This window comes from Acromyrmex echinatior, chromosome 6 (assembly GCF_024713525.1).
Source record: "Acromyrmex echinatior isolate Ae372 chromosome 6, ASM2471352v2, whole genome shotgun sequence".
In the NCBI taxonomy this organism is placed as follows: domain Eukaryota; kingdom Metazoa; phylum Arthropoda; class Insecta; order Hymenoptera; family Formicidae; genus Acromyrmex; species Acromyrmex echinatior.
The window spans coordinates 12652726-12671641 of record NC_141857.1 but is presented as its reverse complement, the minus strand read 5'-3'; the positions used below and the strand labels follow the sequence as shown (position 1 = coordinate 12671641).

General features: G+C 32.4%; 1 pseudogene; it reads left to right on the top strand.

Annotated features, from left to right (window-relative positions):
- Positions 1-10054: 10054 nt before the first annotated feature.
- LOC147909475 (uncharacterized) lies at positions 10055-13793 on the top strand (annotated as a pseudogene).
- The last annotated feature ends 5123 nt before the right edge of the window (positions 13794-18916 follow it).

Below are 18916 nucleotides of genomic sequence, written 5' to 3'. Positions count from 1 at the left end.
GCAGTCATAAAACGAATAATCCAATAATAGGCAACAAAGGGTACAAATATAATAGCACCCTTGGTATCAGGTAAAATATAAGTTGGAACGGGCATGCCACGCACCAGGAAACTAAACAACAAGTTAGGTAAAAGAATCGGAAAAGGTGTAATACCACGCACCGTGATTCTAAACGACAATAAAATCGATTATGTTCATTGGAATGATCCTAACGAGCTAGTGGATCGTCTTCGATTGTTTGAGGCCTCGCTTCAGGCAGATCACAATGCCCACGATAACAAAATATTGTCTATTATCGAGGAGCTTCAAGCTTGAAGCTGGCTTTATTATAAATTGAAACCATTATAATTTATTATAAATTGAAAACATTATACACAGTCATTTTAGTTGACATCGAAATGCCGATAAACAACGTTTTTCGTAAGAACTTTGTAATATTTTACGCATTATGCAGTGTTACGTCCAGCGGATTCTCACAACCTTTTTCTTTTCTTCCTTTTTCACGGAGACTTGTCAACATATGAGACAGTTATACAGTAATAAAAATCTCACGAAAAGTTAAAAAATGCAAAGACTCCAATACCTCCCCGTTAACGTCAGCTAAGATCAGATGGGAATCGGTGAATGCGAGGGATTAATGCGGCGTCGATGACAACCCCCTTGGACACTGCTATTAAGAAGATGATTAATGTCAGTGAAAACGCTAGATTGACGCCTAAACATTTTCCTAACAGTAAAGTCGCGAATGATTTTCATGATGCCCGCGACCATAAAATATAAAAGTGACACGCAACGTCCAGAGGAGGTGTTTTACAGTCCCGTGCCGTACTGCACGTGCGCTCGTTTTATCCGCTGCACGTGCATTTCCCCATAATTTAGAAAAAAGCAATATCGTAAATATAAGACACTTGTTGATGTAAGATGGACTCCTTTCCTCCCTCACAATACACTCAAAATTTTGAATCCAAGATTTCCTGGATTTCCAATCCAAAAGCCAGAACAGTGTCCCATCACTTAATTAGATCCCTACCAACCAAAGGAGAATTGGTATATACACCGCGGCCCTCAGGGAGAACTCTTTCACTTTCCTAATTATTTGCTGTGATTCTCTCAGAGTCACAAATTTTGGTCTTTAGTTCGGTTCAATAGTTTCGCTCTAAGATCATTCAGATCACAGCAAAAGCGTATTTATATATATTCACATAAATACATCGAGTGTACCCTACTAGAATATATCGAATCTTCATCGCCTCTGAGCTAACACCTTCACCCGCAGCACGTTGTTGGGAACAATAATATTCTCTCCAACCAATCTCATCGCAGTCGTGTTGCTACAAGTAGTAAGTGAGCACCCCTCCTCCTTTCCCTTCCAATTATCATTATTATCTTGTGTTTCTTTCTTTTTTTCTTCTTATTGTCATTTTTCTTGTCTCTTTTTTTGCCCACCTTATTAAATAAATGAATGTTGCAGGGAATGTTCTAACGGGACCATCACCCTTCAACGATGGCGATAACGCTACGACCCCGTCGTAGCGTTATCGCCATCGTTCGCCCACGTCGACGGGCGTTCGGAATAGGATCCTACTCGCTCCTACGATTCCATCCCCAGCGCTCGACCATCAGAAAACCGAAATAGATAGAGACACCGGCAGCACCTTCCCCTCTGCCCCCTCCTTCTCCACCGATAGAGATTTCCTACTCTCCTGTACCAACCCTTTCCATACATCCGAACGAACCATCCGATTTCCCTTCGCTATACCCGAGTCCACAATCTGTCCCGGACGTCGAGTTCCAACTTTCCGATCCTCCCAACGATCAACCCCCTTCCTTCTCCTCCCTTGAATCTCCTAATCTCCACATTATCACCATAGATGATCTCCTCTCTTATTGGGCATCCCCCCCTCCTCACTATCATCATTCTGCTTTAGTCTATCTTCGGGACTGCCCATTTCCATTTATCATAACTATAGAAGCCTTAATCCTCCCAATTGATTACTCACCCCCTCTATAATTATAAATCACAACTATACGAATACAATCTTCAATTCGTTTCATTCTCCATACACACACACACACACACGCGCGCGCGCGCGCACGCACGCACGCACGCACGCACGCACGCACGCACGCACGCACATGCACATATTATGTTAACAAAAAAAAAACGAATAACCAACATAATTATGCAATAATGTTATTCATGTAACAACAACCTTTATTTCTAATTATATCATATAATAAAAAAACCGGCTATTTTAATTTTTCCAACATCTCCTTGCGTTCACAGATGTTAGCTTGCGATTGCACTTGCTCTTCTCCCCGGTCACTTGAATTCTCTTCGAAGATCGAAAAGAAGGGCACACTAGCATACTGGCACATTTGGCGTAAAAGTGCGCCTCACGGCACGCTGATCCAAATTCGAGCCTTAACGAGTGTGCTTGACGCGTGGTCCGCTCAGCGGAGCGTCGACCTTGAGAAAGGCTCCCACTTTGTCCTTTCGACCCCTGACTCCTCGAGAGTTTCAGGACAAAGCGAAGTGCCTCCCGTTTCAGTCCTTTTCATAACTCCATGCATGCGGAGCTTAGACGTAACAACAGCAATAATCACATAACGTAACATGCTTGAGAAGAAAAGCTTCGAAAAGTGGCGAGTATGTATAAGAACTTATAGAACGAATATTAATATAAGAATACGAATACAATTTTTAAAAACGTGTCTGAAGGAACGGCTCATTCCTATTCATATGTACAAATTTACACGGAATGATAATAATAAGCTGTTCCATTCTTCGAAAGAAAGAATTGATAGACTTAAACATAATTTTATTTTTAAATATCTATAGGTAGAATTACAAGACGCTTATAAACATCTTGAACAAGTTAAATGTGAAATGTTTAGCATATGTAGACAGATAGAAAAAATTCTATCTATGTAATATATTTAATTCTTTCTTTCGAAGATAAGAAACTAATTTTAACACAATGTGGCGAAAGGAACAGGAAAGGATTACTAATAAAATCAAAAACCTGCGAGCTAGTTATAAGTAGAGAAAGATTGTAAATTGAGAATATTAACTATAATATATTATAATATAACGCAATTGTTTGAGATGAATGGTGATACTCTTAGTGCACCGTTGAAATTAAAGAAAATTTCAACCAAATATATGACGGCTAATGAAAGATAATCATCTTATAAGATTAATATTGATCCGGACAGATTCAACACAAATTTTTAAATAACAAGTACTAACGAACAATGGCTAATAAATCTCAGTAATACTGAAATTTTAGAGAAAGCCAAAGTTGTATTGCAATTAGGTCAGCAATTCAACTTATCTAATAATGTCGTTGGCAAAGAAAAGAGTATGCGTGAGTTCATCAAACACGTTGAGTATAATCTTTTCAGAGCTGATGATGAATTGTGTAAAATCGTTAGGAACGAAACAATTCAAATACTCAAGTCAATAAAGAAGTGTGACATTGAGTCGTCCGAGAATAAGACCATATATGAAGGTGTAAAGGAAGTGAAGCGATTCATTTCAGAGAATCCAGACATTTTAATTACTAGATAAAGGTAATACTACACTAATCATGAATCGGGAAAGTTACAGAGAGAAGATGTATGAGATGTTCTCAACGATCAGATCACATACAATGTAATAAATAAAGATCCTATTAACAAAATAACATCTGAAATCGGTAATTTACTAAAAAATTGGAAAAACAAGGGGTATATCGATCTAAACTTATACAAAAAATTGTATGTATCGGACGGTGAACTTCCGAGTTCTTAGGGACTACCAAAAATTCACAAGGAAGGTCATCCTCTAACATTGATAGTTAGCTGCATTAACAGTGCTTTTTATCCACTGGCGACCTTCTTAAAAGAAATTATAGATAAAAGTAATAAAAAGAATTTTAGTTATGTAAAAAATAGTTTTGATATTGTAAATAAATTCAATGGAAAGGTAATCGAAAAAATTTTAGTATTATACATATCATTCGATGTGGTCTCCATGTACACGAACATCCGACCGATTTAATATTAAAAAGCATTGAACGTAGGTGGAATTTGATTGAAAATAAGACTTCGATTCCTGCATATGAGTTTATTAAAGCAATTATGATTATAATTAACTCTACATTTTTTAAATTCGACAAAAAAATATTTAGACAGATTTTTGGTATGCCAATGGGCTTTCCTTTGTCCCCTATATTAGCGAACATAGTTCTACAAGACTTAGAAATTATTACTGCTAATAATATTATCTCGTCTTTTTATTTCCGTTATGTGATGACATTGTGTTAGCGATGCATAAAGACAAGGGAAGTTCTGGAATTGTTTAACTCATATCATGAAAGGCTTAGATTCACTGTTGACTTTGGCGATGAAAACGGCATAAATTTTTTAGACATAAAATTAATCAGACAAAGAGGAAGAATCATCTTAGATATTTACAAAAAAATCTACTAATTCTGGGAGATACTTAAATTATTTTTCGAATCATCCGTTAGTACATAAAAGGGGCGTAATCATCGGGCAGTTAGATAGAATTTTGCTTTTATCCCATTCAAAATTTCATGAAAAAAAATCTCTGATTTAATTCACTCTTTTAATGAATGATTATCTTCTTAAATTCAACAATAAAAAATAGAATAAAAATCTTGAAAAGTAGAACTAATTTAGATCAAAATCGTGAGGACAATAACGAACGTGATTCTAATTCTAATTCAAAGGAAAAGTTTTTCACGGTACCATATTTAAGCAAAGTATCTGAAAAATTTAAAAAACTTTCACATATATGTACATGGCTTTAATATAGCTTATAAACCCATGAATAAAATGAATATATTTATAAAAACTGGAAAAGATCCTTTGCTTAAGAATGACCATCGTGGAGTAGTTTACAAAATAAATTGTTTAAATTGTGAATCTTCTTATGTTGGCCAAACAAAAAAGAAATTAAAAACTCGTATAAAAGAACATAAGGCTGACATAAGAAAATCCACTTCCGAGATGTCAGTGGTTTCACGTCACCAGTTGAATGAGATGCATGAATTGGATTCGGATAACATAAGAATTTTAGACACAGAACAATCATTAATGAAAAGAAGAATTTCTGAAATGATATATATAAAAAGACAAACAAGAGATATCAATAAGCAAAGTGACACGGAAGGTTTGCCTGATGTTTATCTGCCTCTTCTTAAGAAAGATCTCTCTCACACTTAATAAATAATTCTAGAACTTTCTAAACTTTTGACTCATATATATAAATAGTGGTAAAATATATGACATGACAAATAATAACACACAATGTCACAACTAATTTCCATTTGTGCGAAGGATGTATTTGAGATTCATCATTATATTTTTTTGCTGTAAAACAGGTAATGATCCTATTTTTACACATTTCGATTAGAAGATATTAATGATACGCAAATTTGTTAAATTAGAAATTCTGGAAATTCTCATTCTACACATTTCGTGATATGATAATTGGCGGTGTAACATTATTGTACGAGGCATCTTCACATATAAAAGAACATGTTTATATATAATTATATCATACGACGGTTGAATTTAATGTCAGCTATATGTAACTCTGCGTTTTAAGAATATTATGAATTTACTGAGGATGGCCAGATTGTAGCCGAAACGTCTAAAAGTTTTAATTAATGTAATGATAATTAAATATCACAAACTATAACTTGTGCGGTGGTTTTTTATGCTCTTCTTTTCATACGTTTTGAAAAAGTATAATTCCATGTATGCCTAATGTCAAATAAGGAAGGTAACACTTGTTAAAAAGGGAAATAAAACATTTTATTTTGATTTACAAAAAAGAAATAAACGATAGGATAACAAAAGAAATATTGCATCAATTATTAATTTTACTTCGCGAAACGCTAACTAATAGTCCAATAAAGATATTAAGCGTAGCAAACAGAAATTGATGATTTTAAATGGAGCACAATTTTTAATTATATTCGCAAGTCATTAAGGATTTTCAACTAAGCTAGTTATCTGCTACGGACTAATGCAAATACCAGAAATCAGAAAACGAAAATCTATTATAGAAGAATCACATTCCTCAGTAGTTGGTGACCATAAAGGCATAACCAAAACATACAATCGTATTAGACAAAACTTCTATTGAAATAATTTAAATTATTATTATAGAATAATTTAAATTAAAAGTAATAAAAAAGGCTCTGTACTAATAAACAAAAGGTAGTATAAAAGAAGGGCAAAAAGCCAATAACGTATAAAAGAATTATAATTTAAATAAGCAAAACTAATACAAATCAATTAAAATAAAATAAAATAAAACAAACGTTTCAACTCCAATCGAGTCATTTTCAATGCAATCTTACAATAATATAGATATCATTCTAAATTAAAAATTCGTACATAATCTTACAATATTCTTACAATTCCTTAACAAAAAATTTCTTCTTTCTGTGTAATACGCTGTGAGTCATTTTTATCAAGAATTAACAAAGTCATAAAAAAATTCTGGAAAAGTAACCGTAAACAAAAAGAATTAATATTAATCACATAAAAATTAATAATATGATAATAACCTTAGTAAATCTGTTAAGAGTCCAATAATACACAACGAGAAAAAAATGTAAAATGTGGTCCATTTCGTGGTACAATAAAATAGTCTTTTTAATTTAATAGATCATTATAAGCAAATTCGCAAAGGTAACGAGCACCTGATTTAAACGATGTCAAAAAACGAAATGTCAAGCAGAAAAACATTATCGAGAACGGAAAACGGAAAAATAGGGGGAAAAGGAAAGAAGATGTTAGAAAGAAGAAAGAGAATATATAATGTCAGAATACAAATCCGGCAAAGATTCCGTGTCATTTTGTCTATTAATCCCATGCTTCTGTTTTTTAATATGGACCATTTCAGATATCAACCTTTTATTGTATGAAGGCTCTACATCTAATATTTCCACTTTATCCCATTTAAAGTTATGATTCTCCTTAATACAATGATTGGAAATAACTGATGGAGATTTTGAACTTATATTGATATCAGAAACATGTTCATGCAATCTGGTCTTTAATTGTCTTTTAGTTTGACCAACGTAACTGGCATCAGAATCCTCACAAGATATTCTGTAAACCATATTTTGATTCTGAACGTGTTCCAAATCATCCTTTCCTCTACTTATAAAACTTCTCATTGTGTTAGGAATAGTAAAAGCCAATTTACAAACATATTAACAAGATTAATAGGTATAAACCTTTCTGATATCGTATTAACATATGGAATCGTAAAAAATCTCTTCTCAGTGTCATCCTTATTCTTATTCAAATTATTAAACTTATTAATGTGATATTTTATTCTATTAATATAAATAGTCGAAAAAATAAAACGTAACGGATACTCATTCTGTAAAAAAATCTTAATAGCGTCAATCAAATTATTTTGTTGGAATTTCGGATGACACAAACAAAAAAATCTTATCCACGACTCCATAAATTACACCTCTTTTATGACAAAGTGGATGGTGTGAATGGAAATTAAGAAATCTGCCGGAAAAGATTGCTTTACGGTATATATCAAAAATGAGATTCCGTTCTTCGATAATCAACATCGTATCTAAAAAACTTATTTTTCCATCAAGGCCAATCTCCATGGTAAACTGCAATCTAGTATGTAACGAATTAAAAATATCCAAAATATCAACACTCTCAGAAGGAGTGGCTAAGATAATATCATCGACGTATCGGTAGTAAAATAGCAGACGACAAGGCAGCATTCCAATAGCCATCTTTTCAAAATCCTGCATAACAATATTTGCAATAACAGGTAACAAAGGTGAACCCATGGGGGTCCCAAAAATCTGCTTGTATATTTTTTTATTAAAAATGAAAACCGTCGAATTCAGAACCATACGAAAGGCTATCAAAAACTCGTCCAAAGGAATTTTAGTCTTCTTGAATATAGCATCCCACTTTACAACTACACTATCAGATGCCAAATCTATAGGTATATTAGTAAATAGGGATACCACATCCAAGGCAACCAAAACAGAATCTGATTCCAGTTTTACATTCTTAAGTTTATTAATCAAGTCAAAGCTGTTTTTTATGAAACTAGGCGTCTCTGGTATAGAATCTGTAATAATGTTATGCAAAAATAATGACAAATTATATAAAGGGCTATTTAACGATGAGACAATAATTCTCAGAGGATAGTTTTGTTTGTTTATCTTCGTCAAACCATCAAGCTCTAGGAATGACCCCATCAGTCGTATCGCAACCTCCGACGTCAAGTCATCTATTAACCCTTTTCCTTTCCACCTACTAAGCAAGTTACGTAAATCACCCGTAAGTTTTTTTGTAGGATCTTTAGTTATTAATTCATATGTATTTTTATCCGAAAGTATCAATTCCATCTTGGATATGTAATCTAATTTATTTTGAGCAACGGTGACATTACCCTTATCAGCTTTGAAAATTAATATTTCAGGATGATCTTTTACAAATAATTTCGTTGTCTTAAACCAATCGAATAATAACTTGTCATTCGAGCTGGTCCTAGGAAAATCATTCCGAAACTTATCCATAATTGAAATACTATTGTTTCTAACAAAATTAATTATGTTATTCCAACGGTCAATAATATTATTCTCAATATTCTTAATAAACTCTATCAATGTTCTATCAAAATTCTGTTTATTAATAGGAAGACCAAAGCCTTCCCCCAACTGAAGTAGACATTGGACCTCTAAAGGCATGTCAATATTGCTCAAATTAAGGAACCATTTATTATTTAAAACGAGGAGCCGCATCTCCAAACAGTTCAGCCGAAATGTGAATCCTTTTTATATTTTGTACAGTAATGTCATTAATGACCTTGTTAGATGTAATTTTATTAAGCAATTCATTATTCGAAGCACAACAGTAAGAAATTGGCTTAATATTTGCTTTTTTATCTTTAAAATCTTTTTCTTTCAACCATAAAATCTTCTTGTCAATTTTTCTTGTATGTTGAAAAAAGTAAAAATTATTAATATTATCTAAGTATTTGAAAAACTCACAAACCATGGAGACCGGTAAAACATAGTGGATTTTAAAGGAAAAATCAACGATGCTCATTCTAATAAAATGCAAATGCCTGTAAGAATTCTTCAACTCCAATTGCAAAATTGCTTTCACATTGTTAAACTGAATTCTCTGAAGTCTTCTGTAAGAAAGACAATTAAACAAATTTAAACTTCTAATATTAGTATATCTTTTAAGATGTGGCGGAACTAAATTGTGATTAATACAAGATTTCAAGAATCTGATGCGAGTTCTAATAAAAGTAATATTAACGCTACATTTAATCAGATACAATAATTTGATTGACACTATTAAGATTTTTTTACAGAATGAGTATCCGATTTATTTTTTCGACTATTCATAATAGAATAAAATATCACATTAATAAGTTTAATAATTTGAATAAGAATAAGGATGGCACTGAGAAGAGGTTTTTTACGATTATATATATATATATGTTAATACGGTATTCGAAAGGTTATACTTATTGTTAATATATTTAATTGTAAATTGGCTTTTACTATTCCTAACACATTGAGAAGTTTTAAGGAGAGGAAAGGATGATTTGGAACACGTTCAGAATCAAAATGTGGTTTACAGAATATCTTGTGAGGATTGTGATGCCAGTTACGTTGGCCAAACTAAAAGACAATTAAAGACCAGATTGCATGAACATGTTTCTGATATCAATATAAGTTCAAAATCTCCATCAGTGATTTCCAATCATCGTATTGAGGAGAATCATAATTTTAAATGGGATAAAGTGGAAATATTAGATGTAGAGCCTTCATACAATAAAAGGTTGATATCTGAAATGGTCCATATTAAAAAACAGAAGCAGGGATTAATAGACAAAATGACACGGAGTCTTTGCCGGATTTGTGTTCTGACATTATACATTTTCTTTCTCCTTTCTAACACCTTCTTTCCTTTCCCCTTATTTTTCCGTTTTTCGTTCTCGATAATGTTTTTCTGCTTGACATTTCATTTTTTGACATCGTTTAAGTCAGATGCTCGTTACCTTTGCGAATTTGCTTATAATGACCTATTAAATTAAAAAGACTATTTTATTGTATCACGAAATGGACCACATTTTACATTTTTTTGTCGTTGTGTATTATTGGACTCTTAATAGATTTACTAAGGTATATTATCATATTATTAATTTTTATGTGATTAATTCTTTTTGTTTACGGTTACTTTTCCAGAATTTTCTTATGACTTTGTTAATTCTTGATAAAAATGGCTCACAGCGTATTACACAGAAAGAAGAAATTTTTTGTTAAGGAATTGTAAGAATATTGTAAGATTATGTACGAATTTTTAATTTAGAACGATATTTATATTATTGTAAGATTGCATTGAAAAATGACTCGATTGGAGTTGAAACATTTGTTTTATTTTATTTTATTTTAATTGTTTTGTATTAGTTTTGCTTATTTAAATTATTAGGTGTTGGAATTAATTCGTAGCGTTTTACAAGTGATGGGAAGTACTTTCATTAATGTATTTTTTAATGCTCATGTGAAATAAATAACATTCTTTCATTAAAAAACGCTACGAATTAATTCCAACACCTAATATAATTCTTTTATACGTTATTGGCTCTTTGCCCTTTTTTTATACTACCTTTTATAATTTAAATTATTGGAATAATTTTAATTCGACATACAAGATTACATTAACCTACAATGTCAAATAAAAAAATCGATTCGTATTAAAACAAAACGACCTAAGTTAATAAGAGATACTTCATATTCTGCATTTGAAAAGGTATCAATGGACATAGTCGGCCTATTACCAACAACCTCTCAACAAAATTCCTATATATTAACTATCCAAGACCATTTAACGAAATTTTCCCTTGCCATTCCTTTAAAATCCTCTATAGCCATAAGTGTCACCTTCCTAGAATTTTTATCTGTACATTTAGAACTCCTAAATATTAACGGACCCTTTATGGTAGAGGCAGCAGATTTATGAGCAACATAATGAAAAGATTTGCAAAAAAATTTAAAATTAAACAATTTAAAACGACCGCTTTCTACCCACAAGCTAATAGAGCTTTAGAACGGTCTCACTCAGTTTTAATAGAATTCTCAAAACAGTTTGTAGACAGATTCACAAAATGGGATAAATTAGTACGATGCTGCTTTTTCATTTAGTACAAGCACTCACGAAACTACGGGATACATATGAATTAATATTTAGTAAATTAGCTAGGCTTCTATCTAGTGAAATCATTAATGATATGGAAGAATTAAAACATCTGATGCTTATTTAACACAACTCATAACGGATATACATAATATATAAAAATTAGCGCGAGAAAATATTATAGCTTTCAAAATAAAATCCAAGAGGTATTATGATCGAAAGATCAATCCTCAACATTTTCAAGTCAATGAAGTTTTTTTATTATGTGAACTCAAGAAGGGCAAACTCGGTAATCAATACTCCGGGCCTAATACAATATTGGATTACCTAATGGTAATATAAAACTTATTGTAAAAGGAAAACAAAAAATTCATCCTAATAAATTAAAAGAGTCTCATATTATTTAGAAAAGAGTGAGTCCCGAAAAAGGGATTTGAGTTGTGCCGCGTAACAATCTAAATCTTTTTTTTTATATATATATTGTACCAAAAACAAATTGTACAATATAAGTATTCGCGCAATTAGTAATAAGTATTGTACTTCGTATATAATATATTTATGCATTATATCTTGCGAATAATTTCATGCATAGTTGTTTTTTCCTTTTTAAAATGTATTTTTAGAAAAGAGCAAAAGGATGCCAAATTTACTGTTATTTGTCGTGCTCATGTGGACTCTCTACATCCTTCAAGTTAACGGAATCGTTGGATATGATTGCCGATCAACACATCTAAATATCACAGTTTTATCTCTCCTAGATGTCGAAAGCTGCAATATTCCATTAACTCAACCGCAAATCGAAAAAACGTATATCCAATTACTTCAATTATTAAAATTCGAATTCATAATAATAATTCAATGCAAAATGTCTATTAATGGATTTATGTATTATTGTGGTATGCATTCGCACCTCTCAACAGTAATGAATGCACAAGCAGAATATATTCTGGAAATGACCTCAGATCAATACAAGAAGATGCATTTAACTAGAATATTTTCTATAGAAACTAACAAATACATATACGATTTGAGAGTAAACCAAATCACAATGCGTCCAACTATTTTCGTGGGATCTCTAAATTCATTGTCTTCAAACAGACAATGTTCAGGCGCACAATATTCTGATCCATACGGCACTTGGGAGAACGTCATCGTACAAGGAACAATGATCATCACATTAACTTCTTAACAAACTGCTGTAAATCTGAAACAAACCTAAAATCGGGCACAACTATTCATATATCGACACCACTTGTATGGATATTGATGGAAGACATACCTTCTGGAAAACCTTACCAACGGATTATTGTAAATTTAATCATTACGACATTCTTTACGAAGGATACGCTAACAGGATGGTTGACATCTTTTTTGAACATCCAAAGATCGTCTATTCAAGATCAATGCAGGATGTAATACATATTTGCATTCATCAAGGCTGGAGAAGAACTTGTATGTGAATATACACTAATAAAAATAGAACATCCGAAATTATTAATTTTTGAAAAAATGGAAAATTTTCAAAAAGGGAGAATCTTTTGCTACAAAACGTCGATTATCTGCTGAAAATCTAGACATATTTACCTATATTAATTCTAAATTCGTATATGTAGAGAAACATATACGCTCTTAAATAAATCTTTTGTATAGAGATGTCCTTAAACAACGCTGTCTGGAACAACAAGTTTTAAAAGGCGCACTTAGCCTCGCTATTAATTCACCAGACAAATTTGCATGCCAAATTATGAAAGGGTAGCCATCATTTCTGGAGAAATACTACATATCATCAAATGCACTCCAGTAGAAATGTTAAAATTCACGTTAAAGAATGTTACTCGGAACTTCCGGTTCAGAAAGATAACGAGATATACTTTTTATCCCCACGAACGCATATATTAATTAAAACAAGCACACAAATCTCTTGTAATCGTGTCATACTTCCAATGTTCTTTTTAAATGATGGATGGTATCGTATGATGCCAACTCCCGAACATTCTTTACCTCCAACAATTATGAAACCCATGATAAAATCTATATAGTACGATACAAATTCTGGATCGCTAGCAGTGAACAGCATATACACGGATTTTGAAAACCTACGAGTTCCCAGCTGAAAAAGGAGAAATATTAAATGCTATGGTACCAGGAATTAAAGGTGAACCAATAATTTTCCAAAGAATCTCTCTTTCGCATCTCTTAGATGAGACTTGGGAAAGTTCAATTCAGAAAATTACAGAGAATACATGGAAAAATCTGGGGAAATTTTATTTCCTTCAGCAATGCAAGTGCTGAAATAATCGGAATCTATTTCTGCATTAGAACTGTGAAACTGATTATAGACACTATAATACATGGATACGCCATACGTACAATCTATGGCTGGTCATTACATCTAATCGGGGCCATTTGGGACTCAGTTACAAATTTAATCATACATTTCTCCCAAAAACCCAAAAAGAAGGAAACATTTCAAAAGGAGGTAGCAGAAAAATTAATTACTTTAAAAGAAAATTCGAATTCGCCCAAGGATACCATAAATCAATAAAAAAATACCGAGATCTCTACTGAACAAATGAATATTGTTAGAATATATCCACAATTATAAATGTTTCTCTAATAATTAGCAACACTTTATATACCAATGTATTTTCTACTATTTTACACATGAACATGAGCGACGCACATATTAAATGCATCACGCATGATTTAAAAAGGAAGGTGTACATCCCTATAAAATCCTTTCTATCCTAATTATAAATATATGATTTATACTTTACCTTTATCTTATCTCTAGTTTAGTATTTTATCTCGGTTTTGATATTTTATCCCTATTTTATCTTTATTTCAAAACTTTATCATACCTTTTATATATTATAAAATTTCTTTTCCTTTTATAGGAGAGTATATTTAATTCCTATTTTTATTTAAACATTCAAACCAATAGATAGCTCACGTTTGTATCCCCTTATGCGTATAAATAACCTACATAGATAAAGAATATTAATACTACAATTTTTCCTTTTCTCTTTTAAAGGCCCTTTTTCTAAAATAATAATTAAACAATAGCATATATGCCGATAATAATTAAGTATCATATATTAAATATTATAATATATATTAAATAGTATTATATATTAAGACTCTATATATTAAATACCTTCCTGAATGCGAGGATCAGTTAGTGCATACACGTATACGATGTGCATGTGTGTATGTGAGAGAGTCAGGGAGGAGGAAATGCCTCACAGACATTGGGAAGGGGGAAGCGCGTCATATTATAGTAGAGGGGGAAGAGTTCGTTTCTTTTCTCTTTCACCCGTTGCGTTCTCTCTTTAAACTCGTCTTCTCTCTCCTACTCATTGTAGGATGCAGTTCTCTCTCTTCCACCAGTTACAGTCCTGTACTAATTATTTGCGCTTTCTCTTCCTACCATTGCGCTCTCTCCCACGTTGTCTTTTCTTCTTGCACGTGATTTAATTAAATAGATATGGTATTTATGATTTTTAATAATACGACTTAGAAATTAATTATGATAATATTTTTATAAAATTTTAATAATATAACTTAATAACACTAATTATGATAATAATTTTTTTTTAATCACTGTAATACAAATGACCAAGCGCGCTTTCTTATTGACTAATTCAATACTATTACGAAGATATGAAGAAGAAGTTGCAAAGATACTAGGGATACAATAATTTTAAAAGAAAAGAATATATTTTATAACATACATTTATTTATCATGCAGTGCAGCATGTACAATGTAATCTAAACCATAAATTATTAGTTCATATTCTATAGTAGAATTTTTATCATAAATTTTGTACAAAATGTTTGTAGCATCGCTTTTATTAGTAATACAATTTTATCTTAAAAATGACACAAAATATTTATATATAATGATATAATATAACATAATATATCATATTCTTATCAACTTCGGACGTTTCGCCAACATTGGTTCTATTCGTTGAACACGATATATGTGGCGGTGGTCTGTGCTCCAACAGGTATGCAAGGGTCAACAACATGGATCATACGACTTTTTGTTGGCCCTTTCATACTGTTGAAATGCTGACGCAGACCGCTATGTATACCGTATTCAACGAAACATGTCAACGTTCTTGGAAAGACACCCCCACACTCTTTGTCAGAATATAAAAGAACTGCAAAAGGTAGTCAGTCAGTCAGTAGAAAAATATAATAATTTCGGAATAGAGTCCGTCACGACAGTCGCCTTCGCAAATAGGAACTATATTCGTACTTCCCTCATATAAAGTTATTTCATGTTTTCTTCCGACACACACACACACACACACACACACACACACGCGCGCGCGCGCGCGCACATTATATATAAAATTACTATTACTTTCTTTTAAAAATTTAATAAATAACAGTATTAGGGGGAACGAAGGCTGAAGTTAATCAAGGTCGATTACAGGCTTTTATTTCCAATGTATAAGATGCTTACGCCCTCTGAGTTAATATGATCATGCAGGAAATTCGATCGATTAATTATCGATATTTTTATTCCGTTTCCTACATTACCATCTTAGCGTGTATTAGGGTCGGTTCCACAAATGTAACATTTATTTTGGAAAATTTTCCAATTTTAAAATTGAGAAAAAAATAAATCATAATTGAAGTTAATCTTATATTTGTAGAATCGGGCTTTAGAAATACAGTTGTATTATGTACACATGCAGTGTAGGCCGTGTTCCAATATATACCATCAGTATTAAAAATCTGTAATATACATAAAGTACAGATTTTTAACTTTAATAGTTATATCGATACGAAGCCGTAGCACTTTTTCCTTACGTTCAATGCCATTTTAGATAATAATAATAATACAGTATCAATAAATGAATACGACATTGCACATACATAATGTAATTCTCTTTTATGAATATCCATATATATATATATATATATATATATATATATATATATATATATATACAGTCTCTTAAGATGGGTCGGGGCCACATTGAATGCGGAGAATGGATCAAAGAGAATAAAAAATTCTTATACTTTGAGATACTGGCTGTAGTTTTCGAATTAGAAAAGGAAACGTCTAAGCCAATGCGATCAAGCCTCGCCGCGCGAATTCGTAAGACGGCCCACACTCGAGCAGCGGCGGCGGCGGCGGCGCGTAAGGAGGGGGAAGTAGCGCTTCGTCGCTTGGCACAGTCTGGCATGGCGGTGTCTTATGTGTTTCGCCGCATCGCGTCTACACTATCCAAAATGTTATTTTAGCTGAAGTTTTCCTTACACATTTCTTATCATTATAAATCACATTATTTAGTACGATTAAATACGTTTTAACACAATTATAGATATGTTAAGCTAATTAATCTAATTAATTAGAACACTACGCAAAGCATATGATGATCGTCGCGATATCTTTCCGCTTGCTTTATTATATGATGTTTTAGAAACATGGGAGTACAAATTAGTTCGGTCCGTTTTCCAAAAAATGGCAGTTGTTGTGAATGATTCATAGTGACAGCTGATTTTGGCGTTTCAAAGAGGTTAGACATCTATTAATAATATTCAGTTTATATCGCCTTGAGTTTCATACAAAAACCTTGATTTTTACTGTGTTTGAAATGTCGAATTTTGTGTTAACCAAGCAGCATTTGCGGAAAGTTCTAATTTTCTGCTTTAATTGGAAGAAAAGTGCAGCTGAAACTCATCGAATGCTTGTCGAAGTTTATGGTGACACTGCTCCAACTGATAAATCATGTAGGGAATGGTTTCGACGTTTCAAGGATGGAGATTTCAGCGTTGAAGACAAGCCTCGCTCTGGACAGTCAAAAAAATTCGAAGACAAAGAATTAGAGGCATTACTCGAAGAAGATCAGAGTCAAACGCAAGAGGAGCTTGCAGAATCATTGGGAGTAACTCAACAAGTCGTTTCTGTACGATTGAGAACCATGGGAATAATTCAAAAACAAGGAAATTGGGTGCCTTATGAACTGAAACCGAGAGACGTTGAAAGGCGATTTTTCACTTGCGAACAGCTGATTCAAAGACAACAAAGAAAAGGTTTTTTGCATCGGATTGTGACTGGAGATGAGAAGTGAATATTCTACAACAACTCCAAGAAGAAAAAATACTACGCTAAGCCCGGTCAATCGTTGCCATCGACCTCAACATCAACACCAAAGCCAAACATTCATGGTTCGAAGATGCTCTGTATCTGGTGGGACCAAAAGGATGTTGTTTACTATGAGCTGCTGAAACCTGACGATTCCATTACGGGCGATCGGCTACAATTGATTCGTTTGAGCCGTGCATTGCGAGAAAAACGGCCGGAATACGAGCAAAGACATGATAAAGTTATTTTTCTTCATGACAACGCTCGGCCTCATGTCGCAAAAGTCGTAAAAAAATATTTGGAAACACTCAAATGGGATGTTTTACCGCCGTATTCTCCGGACATTGCTCCTTCTGATTACTAGTTGTTCCGAAGGATGCAGCACGATTTGACAAGTCACCGGTTCACTTCTTTCGCAGAAATCGAAAATTGGCTCCAAAATTGGATCGCCTCCAAATACGAGTCATTTTTTCGAGATGGAATTCGAAAATTGCCTGAGAGATGGGAAAAAGTAATAAGTAGCCAACGATGGACAATACTTTAATTAATCTATTCATTCATTTTGTTTTGAAATAAATGCATTTTTGAACACAAAAAAATGGACCGAAATAATTTGTACTCCCAATTTAATTACGCTTCGAGACACACTTTGTCGGAACTATCGCGTCGTTTTATGCTATATTTAATCGGAATTTTATTTTTTGACATGTTAATGCGTGTACACTTGAAATTATTAGTACAAGCTCAGGTAGATAGCCGCTACATTGTAAATCCATATATGTATTATTTTTCCATGTATAATGACGCATTTGACTGAGGTTCTTTTTCACATGTTTCTTATCGTTTAACAAGTTTTATTGTACACCGTTAGAAACGTTCTTAAATTTTATTAATCTTTTATGTTCACTGATGAATAAAATTTAAATTTTCTGTCACTGAAAAAATTATTTATGTATACGTTAATGAGATGTTTAAATTTGTAATAACTGAAACCTTAAGTGTAATGAAAAACTATTGAAAATTGAATGTTTTAGTTTATTTCGATTAAACCATCAAATTTAATGCCCATGTTCATTACATTAAAAAAATCTGTAACTTACTTAAGGAAAGGGACCCAACTATCCCTCTCCGATTTTAATGAGCATTTACTATATTATTCTCCAGACAAAAATAAGCACGTATTTTTTTATACGTACGCACTTTTAGGAAGTTGAACACCCTTTAGAAAAAGATCGGTGTTTCTCTTTCGAAGCGAATGTCGCTGGAATTGTAAGAGATAGAAAAAAATTTCAGAATGAAAACAGAATGGCTTTAAAAGTACTTTAGAATAAAAAAATTTTATTAATATAATAAAAAAATTTTTAACGTTCATTACATTTGAGACTAGTATAATTTAATTTTCAATTATATTAATTATCAATTCTTTTCAATTATTGCATGACCATAAGCTTCCGTTACTTAAAATTCATTAAAACATTTCTAACAGTGATACAAAATAACGTAATTAACGTAATTAATACGTTCAATTGCATTTAATGATTTAAAAAACAAAAAAGGTAAGAGTTTCAGCTGAAAGAA